The sequence below is a fragment of the Chinchilla lanigera genome, unplaced genomic scaffold, assembly GCF_000276665.1.
Source record: "Chinchilla lanigera isolate Chin_1 unplaced genomic scaffold, ChiLan1.0 scaffold00016, whole genome shotgun sequence".
Lineage (NCBI taxonomy): Eukaryota > Metazoa > Chordata > Mammalia > Rodentia > Chinchillidae > Chinchilla > Chinchilla lanigera.
The window spans coordinates 9,798,970-9,804,776 of NW_004955417.1; the positions used below are offsets into that span (position 1 = coordinate 9,798,970).

The 5,807-nt window shown below is 42.6% G+C and overlaps 1 long non-coding RNA gene across 1 annotated transcript; it reads right to left on the reverse strand.

Moving 5' to 3' along the window:
* Positions 1–605: 605 nt before the first annotated feature.
* LOC106148174 lies at positions 606–5,525 on the reverse strand. Its single transcript, XR_001233386.1, has 3 exons — positions 5,448–5,525; positions 1,602–1,662; positions 606–946 (listed from the first exon to the last, which is right to left on the reverse strand). It is a non-coding gene; the product is annotated as an uncharacterized LOC106148174 (long non-coding RNA).
* Positions 5,526–5,807: the final 282 nt, after the last annotated feature.

Here is a 5,807-nt window from a genome sequence, read left to right on the forward strand (position 1 = left end):
GCTCTGACCTCGAGATGGAGCCACGCTGTTGTCAAAGATCAGTTTCTCACAGGCTTTTGTTCAGAGGGGCTTCGCTTCTCTGGATACTGGCCAGAGATCCCTACCTCACGGGCCTCTCGATAGGGCAGCTCACAGCATAGTAGCTGGTATCATCTGAGCCAGTGGTTGGGGGACAGAAAGCTCAGTCTTTGTGTAATCTGATTTTAGGATGGGAGCTGTAGCACTTGGGCTATATTCTAGTCCTGAAAAACTAGTCTTTACATCCAATCAATAAGTGGGTCACACAAGGAAACTTCAGGAGGCAGTGATCACTAGGAGTCATTTTAGAAGCAGCCTGGCCTACCTGTCAGTGTCAAGGGCCAATTTTCTTACTTACTAGCTGAACAACCTTAAGTAAATCACCTAACTTTGCCCAGATTCCACTTCCTATGGTTAAGACAGAAATGTTTCCCTGCCTCCACTGTCTTCTCTTTAAAATGGAAATTAGGAAACCCTATCTAAGTAATAATCTCTGAGGAAATTTGCTCTTCTCCACAACCATATCCCAAGAAGATGTGAAAGAAAAATCTTCAAATTAAACTTTAAGTTTGGAGATGCGGGTGTGCCAGGCAGTCATCCCTGGCTGCAGACATTTTCAACAATACCTTCCTTCTTTCTTAAATATACCGCGAAGGAGATACTCTCTATATGGGAACACTGATGCAGGAAAACAAGACCAGTGAAAACCCAGAAGAATGGAATGTCTGCTAGATCTAGGTCTTACTGGCAAGCTGCAGCCTCTTTGTAACCTCACCAAGTCTTCTGTGAAGTCCTCCACCGCCCAAATTGGCAGCAGAACACAAGGGAAATGAATCTTCAACAATGTCCATGGGAGCCGCGCTGCGGTGGAGGCTGTGTAGAATCCCTGTGGTTCTCAGCAGCCCCATGAACAGACTGAATGGCAAAACTGTAGAAGAACAAAACACAGTAGGCAGAGGTGGAAATAGAAGCCAACATTATATTCACCTCACTCGGGGTTCGGGGCAAGGCCTTTCTCTTCTTCACCCTGCCATCTCCTTAAAAGAGCGCAATCCCAGACTTACCTTTTGTTTGAGTCCCAAAGACTCAGAAAGGATGTTTAATCACTTAGCCCAACTCTCCTCTGTCTAGTAGAGTACAAATGATTTACTGTTTCTAATTGATACCAAATAGTGTCTTCTACAGATTATGTCAAACTTGAGAGTGATCAGATCCTGGATGGAATAGCAAAAAAGCTTTTTAATTCCATTAATCAGTCCTGAAAATTGCTACTTTTCTCCCAAGCCAGGGACATGAGAGTGTTGAGGCTTTTTAACTTCAAGCAGACAAGAAGCTGCCATGAAAGCAAGTAATGCGAAAACAATGGGCTGCTTTCAGGAACACATTTATTTCTGCTGCAAAGAGTTTGCTGTGCAGCTTTCTTCTCCCTTCTCAGCCCCCTTCTCTCCACGCCCCCTTCCTCCTCCCTCACTTGCAGAACCCAAGCACACATTCTCCCCACTTCACGCACTGCCCCCTGCCATCCCAGGGAGCGAGAAATTGGAAACGAAACACAACACTATATGCAGATTGGTTTTAATCACCTGGAACAGATGGTGCAGAAAGTGTCAGGTAAGTGCAATTCCGAATTTCCTTTGGATGTTTCTTAAAATGCAAAGAAACAACAAAGAAACAACAAAGAAATTAAATGGACTGTCAAATGTCAGCGTCAGTTCTGGCTCTGAACAGCCAGGCATTGCCATGTCTACACATAACCTTAATACTATCTAAATCTATTTCTCCACTTCCCGTCAATTAACTAACATTTGAGGGGCTAAGTGGAAGCAGACATACCTAGAAACAAAGCAGACACATTTTTACTCCTTGGCTGTGGGAGAATGGAAGGGAGCCCAGTAAATGCATCTGAGCCAAGCTCACCTGAGCTCTGCACTGTAACAGGTAATTGCAATAAATCATCCTTTGCCCCGTGATCCCAGCCTAGTGAAGATTAATGGCAGTAGGCACTAAAGCTGCCAACTTGGAAGATTTCCGTGGTGGTGGAGAGGAGGCTATGTGTAAGGAATGTGTGATAAAATGCTACGCTGGGACCATAATAAACGGGCTGGAAGGGAGCCGAGGTCCTCCTCTGTAATGCAGAGACATTAAGACCTGTCTGATTGTGATGACAGACAGGTATTTGACTGAGCACACTGGCAGCTATAAAAAAAATAGCTAAAAGCTAATGTCAAGATGTGATGTAGAACTGCCACCTGCCATCAGGAGTAATTATGGCTCTGACCACTTGCTCGTAGGGAGGGCAGAGGAAACAATATTGCATCTGACTGCGAGGAATCGGCTACATTTGATTTGTGGCCCTGATGGCACGACTGGCCTACTGTCACCCTCCATGATGCAGCTGCAGGGCCACTCACCGAGAGCTGCCCTTGCTGGAGGGAATTTGAGGGCTAGCGAAATGTCACTCACTCCAGTAGGGGGAAGCCTCAGAGAGAAAGAAAAGATGGTCTGAAGAGACTGACTGAATACTTTGTGCTCAAAGGAAAGACCAGGCTGAACCTATAACTAGAGTTGTGGACATCATCAGCCCAAGAACATTTTAGAAATGTGGGTCCCAAGAAAGCAGAGAGACCTGGAAGATGCAGAAACAGGTGCTCTGTGGATCTGGAAGTAAAGTTTCCCATATTGGTAGCAACGCGCTGAAGGTAGAGAAAGAGTAATTGTCTCCCCTGAGCTTTGAACCTTTCTCTGTTCTTGGTGGCAATGAGAATGAACCCAGAGCCTTCACACTGAGCTACATCCTCAGCCCTTTCTTTCATTTTTTCATCTTGTTCTGTTTTGTTTTTTGTCTTTTTGAGACAGGCTCTCGCTATGCAGTTCAGGCTGGCCTTGAGCTCACTTGTAGCCCAGGTTAGTCTCAAACACACAAGGATCCTCCTGGCTCTACCTCCTGAGTGCTGGGATTGCACATGTGTGCCACCAAGCCCGGCTCACTTTTTTATTTTAAAACAGGGTCTCACTAAATTGCCAAAGCTGGAAGTAAACTTGAAATCCTCATGCTACCACATCTGAGCTCTGAACTTTGAGAGTCCTATGTAAAAGATCAAGAAAAGGAATTAACAGCTTTACCAGAAGGGGCCTTAGGTTCGCTTACTCGGGCTATCATAACAAAATGTCACAGACTAGGTGGTATAAGCACCAGATAGTTATTGTCTCACGGCGCTGGGAGCCTCAAGTCTAAAATGAAATATTGACAGAATTGGTCTTTCTGAGGGCTGTGAGGGAAGCATCGGTCCCAGCCCTCTCTATGTGCCTCATAGATGGTCATATTCATGTTCACCTGGTGTTCTCCCTATATGCAAGTCCATTTTCATAGCTTCCTTCTTTATCTGGACACCAGTTGTATCAGATTAGGGCCCACGCTAATGCCCTCATCCTAACTGCACTGTCTTTGCAAATATCCTATCTCCACAAAGGTTACAACCTGAGGCACTAAGGATTGTAATGTGAACATATAAATTGGGAGGTGGAAGCACAATCTAACCTAGGTTAGATTCCTGCAACCCACCATGCCAAATGTGATAGGAATAAAAAGTTCTCAAGAATTAGAGGGGAACTGACCATGCTATGGAAGAAGCCCAGTAGAATCTGGCATGGAACAAAAATGGCCAGGTATGTGGGACAGGTGCGGGTACAGAGTCCACAGGTACATGGCATGGGTACCTGGGTACATGGTGCAGATGAGGCCAGTCACCAGAGGGCACAGTCCTGTCAGAGCTCAGAGAAGTGGGCAGCAGAATAAAGGGTCATCAACCTTGGGCAAAGACTTCAAAGACCAATTTGGGGTTTGCCATAGTTTGAATATAAAATGTTCCCCACAAAAGGCCATGTGCTGAAGGCTTGGTGTCCAGCTTGATGGTTTTGGAAGGTGGCAGAAGCTTTAAAAAATGGACCCTAGTGGGATGCCTTTGAGTCATCAGGGCTGCGCCCGCAGCAGGGACAGTGGGTCCCCAATCTCTCCCTTTTCTTGTCTTCCACTTCTGTCCTCATTTGCACCATGACGCACCACCATGGCTGAAAGCAAACCAACCATGGACTGAAACATCCAGAACTGTGAGCCAAAAATGAACATTTTCCCTTTATAATTTGATTCTGTTTGATATTCATTACAGTGATGGGAAGCTTGAACACAAGTTCAAGATAGCATCAGTGGACAACTTGGAGTTAGGCATCCGGGTAATACAGAAAGACACTGGAATATGCTTATGGAGAGAGAGAATTTTAGTGCCCTTTGGTATGTCTCATCTCAGGTCTTTAGACAACCACTTAAAGAACACAGGGTTGACGTATAGGCCCTGACTCTGTACAAGGACATGAAATCCTCATACTCCCAGTCTTCAAGATTCTTCTAATCACCCCTAGGAGATTAAAATTTTACCAAGAGCATCATATCCTCCAGGAACTGAGTAAGAAGTCCCTTCAGTACCCTCAAGATCCTCATTATGGAGATACTCATTCTCTGGGTCACCTGAGCAGACTGTCATAGTGCCGTGCGGAGTTGAGGGGAAACTTTTGACTGTGGAAACATTTGACCTTCCTATTCTAATGAAAACTTGGAAACACTATCCTGAAGAGGGGAAGAGAGGGGCAACTTTGTAATGGGGAAAAAAATACAGTCGCTTCAAAGAGCTTATCCCCTTCTACCATCTTATTGAATTAAATTTGAATAAAGTATTAGATTTTTAATTAGTCTGAAATGTCTTGATAACTCATTAGGTAAATGAAGATACTTCATCTTCAAACTACTTAACTATGACTTATTACAACTGTGTTTTCCAGTAAGGAAAATATATCAAAGAGTATTTTTTATTGAAAAATGAATGATCCTCTTTTTATTAATTTATAACTTTTTAAAATGTCCTTTATGACTTAAGAGAGTTTATTGTTGTTTCCTTTCAAAGGTGTTTTGGGTGTTTGAAGATGAGATTTGAGTTTAAAATCATTTCAGCCAGGCATGGTGGTGCACTCCTGTAATCCCAGCACTCGGGAGGCCGAGGCAGGAAATCATTGTAAGCTGGAGACCAGCCTGGGCTACAAAATGAGCTCAAGGCCAGCCTGAACTGCATAGTGGGACCCTGTGTCAAAAAGACAAAAAAATTAAAAAATAAAAATAAAATAATTTCAGCTCTTAAATATTAAAGAGATATTTATAATTTTTGCTTTTAGCATTTAAAAAATTCTTTTTAACAGCTCAAGTAAGTAAGGCATCTACATTTGAGAACCTGGAACCTTGCTTATTGATGGTACTCTGTGACAAAGATATTCCATTCAAGTTAGGAAGTATTGGAGTAGACATTTTTATGATTACAAATATTGGAAGGTGAGCCATTAAGTATATGAGTCAAACATTTCTTTAAATTTCATATATTTCTTACCCAGGAATTGATTCATGGCACACAGATGGCCCACAGCCAAGCTCTTATTTCTTTCAACAGGAAATTAATAGAGGCCTATTAATTTGAAAAGAAAAAACCCAAAGCAAAAGTAAGATTTCTTAGTAAAACGTCTCCCCCTACCAAAAATACATTCTTGACATAATAACTCATCCAAATAAATTTTCATTTATGCTATTAATTCAACTTATTACTGCTACATTTTAATTTTATCATTTATTAAGCACCAAATGTGTACTTAATAAACTTAGTAAATACATTAAATAAGATTAGTAAACACAGTTCAAGTTCTCTTTACCATCACCCTGTAGCGTAGCTAGCATCATCCCCAAACTTGAGACT